Source organism: Arachis stenosperma, chromosome 6 (genome assembly GCF_014773155.1).
Source record: "Arachis stenosperma cultivar V10309 chromosome 6, arast.V10309.gnm1.PFL2, whole genome shotgun sequence".
Classification (NCBI taxonomy): domain Eukaryota; kingdom Viridiplantae; phylum Streptophyta; class Magnoliopsida; order Fabales; family Fabaceae; genus Arachis; species Arachis stenosperma.
Window position 1 is genome coordinate 135,086,542 of NC_080382.1, and position 11,783 is coordinate 135,098,324.

Below are 11,783 nucleotides of genomic sequence, written 5' to 3' on the forward strand. Positions count from 1 at the left end.
AGGAATGAATCCACCTTAGTGGCGTCTTCTTCTTGAAGGACCAATGATGTCCTTAAGCTCTTCTATGTCCCTTCCTTGCCTTTGTTGCTCCTCCCTCATTGCTCTTTGATCTTCTCTAATTTCATGGAGAATGATGGAGTGCTCTTGATGTTCTACCCTTAATTGATCCACATTGTAACTCAAATCTTCTAAGGAAGTGTTGAGTTGTTCCCAATAGTTGTTGGGAGGAAAGTGCATCCCTTGAGGCATCTCCAGGATTTCTTGGTGATGGGTTTCCTCATGCGTCTCTTGGGTTCCATGAGTGGGCTCTCTTATTTGCTCCATCATTTTCTTAGTGATGGGCTTGTCTTCCTCAATGGGGATGTCTCCTTCTATGATGACTCCAGCTGAGTAACATAGATGACAAATAAGATGAGGAAAAGCTAGCCTTGCCAAAGTAGAAGACTATTCTGTAACCACTTAACACACAGGTCACGGCATCGAATGGCACCAAGAGAAGATTAGAAATGTATCTAATTTAGTGCAAAATAAGCATGTTTTCATCCATGAGGCAAAATTAGGAAAGGAACACAAAGCCTTGTATTTTCATATAGAAAGCGTGTGGAATCATTGATAAAACCCCTGAAATCAACACAAGATAAACCCTCAAAATGGGGTTTATCAAGGACTTATCGGCTATTTTGTAGAATTCAAGGGAGATGACTTCATGAACTTCTACTTCCTCTCTATTCATGATGCTATGAATCATGATGGCCCGATCCACAGTAACTTCAGATCGGTTGCTAGTGGGGATGATGGAGCGTTGGATGAACTCCAACCATCCTCTAGCCACAGGCTTGAGGTCCAGTCATCTTAGTTGAACCGGCATGCCTTTGGAATCTCTTTTCCATTGAGCTCCTTCCACACATATGTCCATAAGGACTTGGTCCAACCTTTGATTAAAGTTGACCCTTCTAGTGTAGGGGCGTGCATCTCCTTGCATCATGGGCAAGTTGAATGCCAACCTCACATTTTCCGAACTAAAATCTAAGTATTTTTTCCGAACCATTGTAAGATAATTCTTTGGGTTTGGGTTCTTACTTTGATCATGGTTCCTAGTGATACATGCATTGGCATAGAACTCTTGAACCATTAAGATTTTGACTTGTTGGATGGGGTTGGTTAGAACTTCCCAACTTCTTCTTTGAATCTCATGTCGGATCTCCGGAAACTCATTTTTCTTGACCTTGAAAGGGACCTCAGGGATCACCTTTTTCTTGGCCACAACATCATAGAAGTGGTCTTGATGGGCTTTGGAGATGAATCTTTCCATCTCCCATGACTTGGAGGTGGAAGCTTTTGTCTTCCCTTTTCCTTTTCTAGAGGATTCTCCGGCCTTAGGTGCCATCAATGGTAATGGAAAAACAAAAAGTTTATGCTTTTACCACACTAAACTTAAAATATTGCTTGCCCTCGAGCAAGAAAAGAAAGAAAAGAAGAAGAAGAAGAGAAAATATGGAGGAGAGTGAGGGGGAGGTGTATTCGACCAAGGTGTAGAAGAGGGGGTTGTGTTGTGTGAAAATTAAGGAGAATGGAAGGGTTTATATAAGGAGAGGAGAGGGGGTAGGTTCGGCCATTTAGGGTGGGTTTGGATGGGAAAGAAATTTGAATTTTGAAGGTAGGTGGGGTTTATGGGGAAGAGTGGATGGATGTGAGTGGTGAAGGGGGTAATTGGGAAGAGAGATTGAGGTGATTGGTGAAGGGTTTTGGGGAAGAGTGTTTATTGGAAAGAGAGGATGAATGTTGAGAAGGGGGGAGAATATGGTAGGTGGGGATCCTGTGGGGTCCACAAATCCCGAGATGATCCTGTGGGGTCCACAGATCCTGAGGTGTCAAGGATTTACATCCCTGCACCAATTAGGCATGTAAAATGCCTTTGCATGCAATTCTGGCGTTTAAACGCCGAAGTGATGCATGTTCTGGGCGTTCAACGCCCATGTGCAGCATGTTTCTGGCGTTGAACGCCAGTTCCATGCTTGTTTCTGGCGTTCAGCGCCAGCTCTCCTCAGGGTGCATTCCTGGCATTTGAACGCCGGGATGTTGATTGTTTTTGGCGTTCAGTGCCAGATCCATGCTCTGTTCTGGCATTGAACGCCAGCCAGATGCTCCTTACTGGCGTTTAAACGCCAGTAAGTCCTTCCTCCAGGGTGTGATTTTTCTTCTGCTGTTTTTGATTCTATTTTTAATTTTTGTATTTTTTTCGTGACTCCACATGATCATGAACCTAATAAAAATATAAAATAATAGTAAAATAAAATAAATAAAATTAGATAAATAAAAATTGGGTTGCCTCCCAACAAGCGCTTCTTTAATGTCACTAGCTTAACAATGGCTCTCATGGGGCCTCACAGATGTTTAGAGCATGATGAGGGCCTCCCAACACCAAACTTAGAGTTTGTTTGTGGGGGCTTTGTTTGACTCTGTATTGAGAGAAGCTTACTGTGCCTCTTTTCCATGTTTACAGAAGAACACCCTTGGGTCTTAAACACAAGGTAGTCCCCATTCAATTGAAGGACTAGCTCTCCTCTGTCAACATCAATCACAGCTCCTGCTGTGGCTAGAAAAGGTCTTCCAAGGATGATGCATTCATCCTCCTCCTTCCTAGTGTCTAAGATTATGAAATCAGCAGGGATGTAAAGGCCTTCAACCTTCACTAACACGTCCTCTACCAATCCATAAGCTTGTCTTACTGACTTGTCTGCCATTTGTAATGAGAATATGGCAGGCTGTACCTCAATGATCCCTAGTTTCTCCATTACAGAGAGTGGCATAAGATTTATGCTTGACCCCAGGTCACATAGAGCCTTGTTAAAGGTCATGGTGCCTATGGTATAGGTTATTAAGAATTTGCCAGGATCTTGTCTCTTTTGAGGTAATGTTTGCTGAACCCATGTATCTAGTTCACTAATGAGCAAGGGAGGTTCACCTTCCCAAGTCTCATTACCAAACAACTTGGCATTCAGCTTCATGATAACTCCTAAATATTGAGCAACTTGCTCTCCAGTTACATCTTCATCCTCTTCAGAGGAAGAATAGTCTTCAGAGCTCATGAATGGCAGAAGGAGGTTTAATGGAATCTCTATGGTCTCTATATGAGCCTCAGATTCCTTTAGGTCCTCAATAGGAGACTCCTTCTTGCTCAGAGGACGTCCCAGGAGGTCTTCCTCACTAGGATTTTCGTCCTTTCCTCCCTTTCTGCATTCGGCCATATTGACTATATCAATGGCCTTGCACTCTCTCTTTGGATTCTCCTCTGTATTGCTTGGGAGAGTACTAGGAGGAGTTTCAGTTACTTTCTTACTCAGATGGCCCACTTGTGCCTCCAAATTTCTGATGAAGGACCTTGTTTTACTCATGAAACTTAAAGTGGCCTTAGAGAGATTAGAGACTATATTTGCTAAATTAGAGGAGCTCTGCTCAGAATTCTCTATCTATTGCTGAGAAGATGATGGAAAAGGCTTGCTATTGCTAAACTTGTTTCTTCCACCATTATTAAAGCCTTGTTGAGGCTTTTGTTGATCCTTTCATGAGAAATTTGGATGATTTTTCCATGATGAATTATAGGTGTTTCCATAAGGTTCACCCATGTAATTTACCTCTGTCATTGCAAGGTTCTCAGGATCATAAGCTTCTTCTTCAGAAGATGCCTCTTTAGTACTATTGGATGTATTTTGCCATCCATTCAGACTTTGAGAAATCATGTTGACTTGCTGAGTCAACACTTTGTTCTGAGCTAATATGGCATTTAGAGCATCAATTTTAAGAACTCCCTTCCTCTGAGGCATCCCATTATTCACAGAATTCCTCTCAAAAGTGTACATGAATTGGTTATTTGTAACCATGTCAATAAGTTCTTGAGCTTCTGCAGGCGTTTTCTTTAGCTGAATGGATCCACCTGCAGAATGGTCCAATGACATTTTGGAAAACTCAGATAGACCATAATAGAATATATCTAATATGGTCCATTCTGAAAACATGTCAGAAGGACACTTTTTGGTCATCTACTTGTATCTTTCCCAAGCTTCATAGAGGGATTCACCATCTTTTTGCTTGAAGGTCTGAACATCCACTCTAAGCTTGCTCAGCTTTTGAGGAGGAAAGAATTTATCCAAGAAGGCCGTGACCAGCTTATCCCTGGAGTCCAGGCTATCTTTAGGTTGTGAGTCCAACCATGTTTTAGCTCTGTCTCTTACAGCAAAAGGGAAAAGCATGAGCCTGTAGACTTCAGGATTTACTCCATTCATCTTAACAGTCTCACAAATATACAAGAACTCGGTTAAAAACTGGTAAGGATCTTTAGATGGAAGTCCATGAAACTTGCAGTTCTGTTGCATTAAAGCAACTAATTGAGGTTTCAGCTCAAAATTGTTTGCTCCAATAGCAGGAATTGAGATGCTTCTTCCATCAAACTTGGACGTGGGTTTAGTAAAATCACCAAGCATCCTCCTTGTATTATTATTGTTGGGTTCGGCTGCCATCTCCTTCTCTTGTTCGAAAATTTCAGAAAGGTTGCCTCTGGATTGTTGTAATTTAGCTTCTCTTAGTTTCCTCTTCAGAGTCCTTTCAAGTTCAGGATCAGCTTCAAAAAGAGTGCTTTTTTCCTTGTTCCTACTCATATGAAAGAGAAGAGAAAAAGAAAAAGAAGAGGAATCCTCTATGTCACAGTAAAGAGGATTCTTATTATTAGTAGAAGAAGAAAAGGGATAAGGATTAAGAAGAAGGAATAATCCACACACAAGGGTAAGGATGGAGGAAGTGATTGGAGATGAAGAGAGGTGAAGAGAAGTGTTAGTAAATAAATAAATAAATAGAAGAAGATGAGAGAGAATTGGAAAATTAATTTTGAAAAGGAGTTAGTGATTTTCGAAAATTAAAGATGAGATAGAATTAAAATTAAAATTTAAAACAATCAATTAATTTAAAAAGAATTTTGAAAAAGGGATGAGATATTTTCGAAAATTAGAGAGGGAGAGGTAGTTAGGTGATTTTGAAAAAGATAAGAAACAAACAAAAAGTTAATTAGTTAGTTGAAAAAGATATTAAAATCAAATTTGAAAAGATAAGAAGATAAGAAGTTAGATAAGATATTTTAAAATCAGATTTTTGAAAAAGATATGATATAAAAGATAAGATAAGATAGATTTAATTTTTAAAATTAAAATTAATTACTTGACTAACAAGAAACTAAAAGATATGATTTTAGAATTTAAAGATTGAACCTTTCTTAACAAGAAAGTAACAAACTTCAAATTTTTGAATCAATCACATTAATTGTTAGCATAATTTTTGAAAATAAAGATAAAATTAAGAAAAAGATTTTTGAAAAATATTTTTAAATTTTCGAAAATCATAAGATAAAAATGAAAAAGATTTGATTTTTGAAAAAGTTTTGAAAAGATAGGATTTTTAAAATTGAAAATTTGACTTGACTTATGAGAAACAACTAATTTTAAAAATTTTTGACTTAGTCAACTCAAATTTTCGAAAATTAGGAGAGAAATAAGGAAAAGATATTTTTTTTATTTTTTAATTTTTAATGATGAGAGAGAAAAACAACAAAAATGACTCACAACATGAAAATTATGAATCAAAACTCATGATGCATGCAAGAACACTATGAATGTCAAGATGAACACCAAGAACACTTTGAAGATCATGATGAACATCAAGAACATATTTTTGAAAAATTTTTGATGCAAAGAAAACATGCAAGACACCAAACTTAGAATTCTTTAATGCATGGATACTATGTGCTGAGTTAAGAAATTAACTAAATTAATTAATGATGACAAACATTATTTTTGAGCAAAATAAATAATTAGTGTTGATCAATTATATCTACTAATTAACTAATTGTTTATTGTTGCAGGCCAAATGGTAATAGCCCAAATGGAATAAAAGGCATTCAGCAAAGAATATTGGGCTGAAAGCAAAATAAAAAGCCCAAGCAAAAGCAAAGGAAGAAGCCAAAGAAATCAGATGGGCCAAACGGTTACATGATCCAAACCCGAATTGATTTTCATTTCCCACCATAATGCTCCAACCAAAGCAACGTTCTTCTTCCTTCTAATCAAGTCACATCAAGATTTCAGAAAAAGCAAGAAAGAGAAAGAGAAGAAAAGCTTCTTCCATAAGCCATTAACCAAAGAAGCAAGAGAGAGAGAGTTGAAGCTTGAAGCACAGAAGCTAAAACAGAAATCCCAAGCTAAATCAAGCTTAAGAAAGGTAAACCATATCATCTTGCATGAATCAGATCTTCATCCTTTTCTTCCCTACTCTCTGCTCTATCCGAAAATGGCTGTGAAGGGAAAATTGCTATCTGCTCTATTCTGCCGTGCATCTACGGTCTTAATCAAGACTTGGGGACCAAGTTGGTATTCAAGGGTTCAGATTTTAGTTGACTATTGGAAAACAAGTTCAGTACATATTCATGGCTTTCGGTCAAGTTGAAAAAGTCAAGGAAAGGTTCCAATTTGATGATTGAAAAGAAAAAGTGAATCTGTGGTTGGTGAAGCTCAAGGCTCAAGATGTTGACCTTGGAGGAAGAACCAAGGAACATGCAGGGAGATAAAAGAAGAGCTTGCTGTTCATTCAAGGTAAGGAGAGAAAACCAGAGTTTGAGAAGTTGAGTTCTGTGAAGTATTCCCTGTGAAGTTCCTCTACTTGGACAATGCTCTCTATCAAAGAAGCATTCTGCCAACACTGAAGAACAAATTCAGAGGTTTGCAAAGCTGGTTTTTCACATAGCTTAGAGGCTGTTGATGAAGTCAATCTCCTTCATGTTTTTCTGATTGTAATGTACTTTTCTAAGCTTATCTTTCTGTAATTTCTTGAGAGAAAAGGCAAAGTGAGAAAGCTTAAGAAAAAGCCATGAGTGAAAAGGTTGAGAGATACACTTGAGAGAAAAGCCTAGAGTTAATTTTCAGATTTCTGTAGGTTGGTTAATTGTCTTGTATCTTGTACTTGTTTGGTTTCCCTTTCTTAGTTGGGTTAGCACTAAGAGAAGATAGTTAGGTGTTAGCATAGCCAATGTCAAGTTAGGCTAGAACTTGAGTGTGAAATTGGTGTATGTAATACTGTTAACTATAGTGAAATTCTTCCATATTTGTGGAGGAGACTGGATGTAGGTTGCATAGCACAAAGCAACCGAACCAGGATATATGCTGGTGTTAGCTTCCTCTTCTCTGTCATGTTCTGTTTTCTGTTTTTCATGAGACAAAAATAAATTGTCTCATAAATTTCCGCTGCTGAGTTCAAACAGAATCAGATTCGTAGCTCTGCTTAAAAGGGGTCAAAACAGCAACTGTAAAAGGAAGGCATAGATTCAACCCCCCTTCTCTAAGCCTATCACAACCTTCACTATGAATGCAAAAATGTATATGAAAAACAATAAAAGACACAAAACAAGAAAACATCAAGATCAAACAAGAAGATTTACCAAGAACAACTTGAAGATCATGAAGAACACTATGAATGCATGAATTTTTCAAAAAATGCATAATAATTTTTAAAATATGCAATTGACACTAAACTTAAAAATTGATTCAAGACTCAAACAAGAAACACAAAATATTTTTTATTTTTATGATTTTATGATTTTTTTTTGTATTTTATTTTTTTCGAAAATATTCTTTAGAAAAACGAAAATAAAGACAAATTTTTGAAAACTTTTTTAAAAGAAAATAAAAAGAAAATTACCTAATCTGAGCAACAAGATGAACCGTCAGTTGTCCATACTCGAACAATCCCCAGCAACGGCGCCAAAAACTTGGTGGACGAAATTGTGATCATCAACAATGGCTCCAAAGACTTGGTGCTCTCAAACATAAATCACACTTTGTCACAACTCCGCACAACTAACCAGCAAGTGTACTGGGTCGTCCAAGTAATACCTTACGTGAGTAAGGGTCGATCCCACAGAGATTGTTGGTATGAAGCAAGCTATGATCATCTTGTAAATCCCAGTCAGGCAGATTCAACTATATTAAGAAATTATAGTAAACAAAAATAAATAAAATAGGATAGAGTTACTCATGTAATTCAATGGTGGGGATTTCAGATAAGTGTATGGAGGTGTTGTGTTCCTTCCGAATCTCTGCTTTCCTACTGCTTTTATCCAATCTTGTCACTCCTTTCTATGGCATGCTGTATGTAGGGCATCACCGTTGTCAATGGCTACATCCCATCCTCTTAGTGAAAATGGTCCAAATGCTATGTCACAGCACGGCTAATCATCTGTCGGTTCTCGATCATGTTGGAATAGAATCCCTTGATTCTTTTGCGTTTGTCATCACGCCCAACAATCGCGAGTTTGAAGCTCGTCATAGTCATTCAATCCCGGAATCCTACTCGGAATACCACTGACAAGGTTAGACTTTCCGGATTCCCATGAATGCCGCCATCAATTCTAGCTTATACCACGAAGATTCTGATTAAGGAATCCAAGAGATATGCGCCCGGTCTAAGGTAGAACGGAAGTGGTTGTCAGTCACGCGTTCATAGGTGAGAATGATGATGAGTGTCACGGATCATCACATTCATCATGTTGAAGTGCAACGAATATCTTAGAATAAGAACAAGCGGAATTGAATAGAAAATAGTAGTAATTGCATTGAAACTTGAGGTACAACAGAGCTCCACACCCTTAATCTATGGTGTGTAGAAACTCCACCGTTGAAAATACATAAGTGATGAAGGTCCAGGCATGGCCGAATGGCCAGCCCCCATGAAAGACCGAATGGTCAAAAGAACTAGATAGTCCAAGACGTCTAATACACTAGTAAAAAGTTATATTTATACTAAACTAGCTACTAGGATTTACAAAAGTAAGTAATTGATGCATAAATTCACTTCCGGGGCCCACTTGGTGTGTGCTTGGGCTGAGCTTGATCTATCCACGAGCTGAGGCTTCTCTTGGAGTTGAACGCCAAGTTGTAACGTGTTTTGGGCGTTCAACTCTGGTTCGTGACGTGTTTCTGGCGTTTGACTCCAGAATGTAGCATGGAACTGGCGTTGAGCGCCAGTTTACATCATTTAATCACGAATAAAGTATGGACTATTATATATTGCTGGAAAGCTCTGGATGTCTACTTTCCAACGCCATTGAGAGCATGCTATTTAGAGTTCTGTAGCTCCGAAAAATCTATTTCGAATACAGGGAGGTCAGAAACCAACAGCATCAGCAGTCCTTTGTCAGCCTTCTTTCCGAGTTTTGCTCAGGTCCCTCAATTTCAACCAGAAAATACCTGAAATTACAGAAAAACACACAAACTCATAGTAAAGTCCAGAAATGTGAATTTAACACAAAAACCAATGAAAACATCCCTAAAAGTAACTAGATCCTACTAAAAACTACCTAAAAACAATGTCAAAAAGCGTATAAATTATCCGCTCATCAACCGGCAGATATAAATATTCACGCACCATCTTGAAACTGCGGATGGAAGCCCAGCTGTTTGGATGCAGCTGCGACGGCGCCACAGAGCATTGGTTAAGGAGCGCCATTTGGAAAGACGAAAAAGGAATGCGAACCCCCAATTGGGTAAACATTGCCTTGTAGAACCAGATCAAATCGGCGACTCGAGGAGAGTGGAGGTTGACTTCCTATAACCGCTCGTGAGGGGCGGGGACGAAAGCGTCGTAGTTAGACTCCTCGTCAGTCCTGTCGCACAAGTACTCGGCTTGACGAAACTCGGTAAGATCTTTCTCACCCATTTGGTTTAGGGAGTCCTTCACGTCGGAAGTCACCCAGGCATACCGATCGTAAGCCGCGGTCGAGGTGGAGGCCCGTGCAACGTGACGAGGCATACCTACAGTGGGGGCACCACTCAGTTAGTTTAAGAGCTCGGTAGGTCGGAACTAACCCAGAAAACTACAGCTCGCACATCCAATAACTACAACCAAACATAATCAAAATGAATCCTAGAAAATCCTAAGCGAAGGCTAGAAACCAGTTTATTGGAATGGTAACCCCCCAACACTATCTACATAACGCCATCAAGCATGCCATTCACACAGAATGGATTCGCATAAAAAACAAAACATGCAAATCCAAGGCAAAAAAAATAAACGACATTGTATCTGTTCCAGAGGCGAGAATAAGGAAGCTTACTAGATAGAAGCTAGAAATGGGAGAAAAATGGAGCAATCAACGAAGTCCGAGCGAAGTAAGAACCCATAGTAAAGATTTTTGAAAGAAAGAAGAGAGAAAGCAAGGGAAGTGTGATAGCAACAACAATAAAACTAAAAGGAAACTATAGAGGAACGTGGAGAAAACCAATAAGGGAAAGCGCGAAGGGCAGGGGAAAAATGGTCATCTCACACGGGGTTTCAAAATAATCATTAAGAGCAATTAATGGCCAGCACGAAAAACGAGGCGCCAAACGGTGCACCCTTGCACCAAGGAAGGCAACGCGCATAGAAGGCGCGTCCCGAGCATGATGAACCGACAAAGCGACGACACACACTCGATGAAATCAAACGCGCCAACCACGGTGCTCACGACCACGGCTGGCGCGTTGGGGCACTGTTACGGCCCAGCCCAGCTAGCACTAGGGCCGACCGGACCCGTACGCGACCCGACCTCTTCGGTCGGGTTCGCATGTGCAATCCACCCGGTCTACGACCCGGGCACACCCCCGTCACCAGCTGTATGACAACTGGGGGAAAGGAAGCTTCCAAGAAGGAGACCTCCTCCTGTGGGACCCGTCCTACTAACAGAGTATATAAGGGGAGGGTCCTACCCCTCCCCCAAGGTACGTCACTAACAGACTCTACTCTCTTTTCCACCTGCACACATCGCTGACTTGAGCGTCGGAGTATCTTTGCAGGTGACACCCCCCATCCAACTCGAAGAATTCGAAAGATCGGTTGTCCTCCCCCGAACTTACACCCGGCAGTCAAGCAGGAACGACGAAGCTTTGGAAAGTGATTCCCGAACCGTCCGACACCCGACAAGCCGAACACTTATTATACAAAGAAAAATGCTAAAGAACAGTAAGAATTTATTATTTTTTATTATTAGTTAGCTATTAATATTTAAAAGTATAAAATAAAATTTATTAAATTATTAGATTAAAAAAATTAAATTAAAATAATTGAGTTAATAGTTAATGATAGCAAAAAAATAATAAATTTTAATGACCTCCAATATTTTTTATTATATAAAATTTGCAAAATAATATATACTGATTGTTACCCGATTTCAATTTACTTCAGATTGGTTTAGATTTTTAAATAGACCCTGTAAAATATTAGCATGGGCTCCATGTCTAACAAAAGCCCGGTCGACCCATGCATAACTCCCCCTAACAAAAGCCCGGTCGACCCATGCATAACACCCTCACCAAACACCTCCAAGAAAGGCAACGAGACAAAACCGCATCAACCAACACCTACCCACAATCCAAAGCTCTGATCTACGTGTTGAGTAGCAAGTGTGATGAATATAAAGAAGAGTAAAGTATTGTTTTTGTCCCCAACGTTTGGGGTAAGTCCTAAAATTGTCCCTAACATTTTAATAGTCTTATTTAAGTTCCTAATGTTTCAAAATTGACTCAATGTTGTCCTACCGTTAGAGATCCGTTAACAGAATTGACGATGGGACAAAATTGAGACGATTTTAAAACGTTAAGGACTTAAATAGGACGAAAACATTGGAGACAAAAACGATATATAAAAATAAATTTTAATTTTATCCTTTAATAATATTAATTTTTACTGTACATAATATTCAATTATTTTTT

The 11,783-nt window shown here is 39.2% G+C and overlaps 1 non-coding gene across 1 annotated transcript; it reads left to right on the top strand.

The window, feature by feature from the left end:
- The first annotated feature begins 4,014 nt into the window (after positions 1–4,014).
- LOC130938133 (small nucleolar RNA R71) lies at positions 4,015–4,118 on the top strand. Its single transcript, XR_009069311.1, has one exon. It is a non-coding gene; the product is annotated as a small nucleolar RNA R71 (small nucleolar RNA).
- Positions 4,119–11,783: the final 7,665 nt, after the last annotated feature.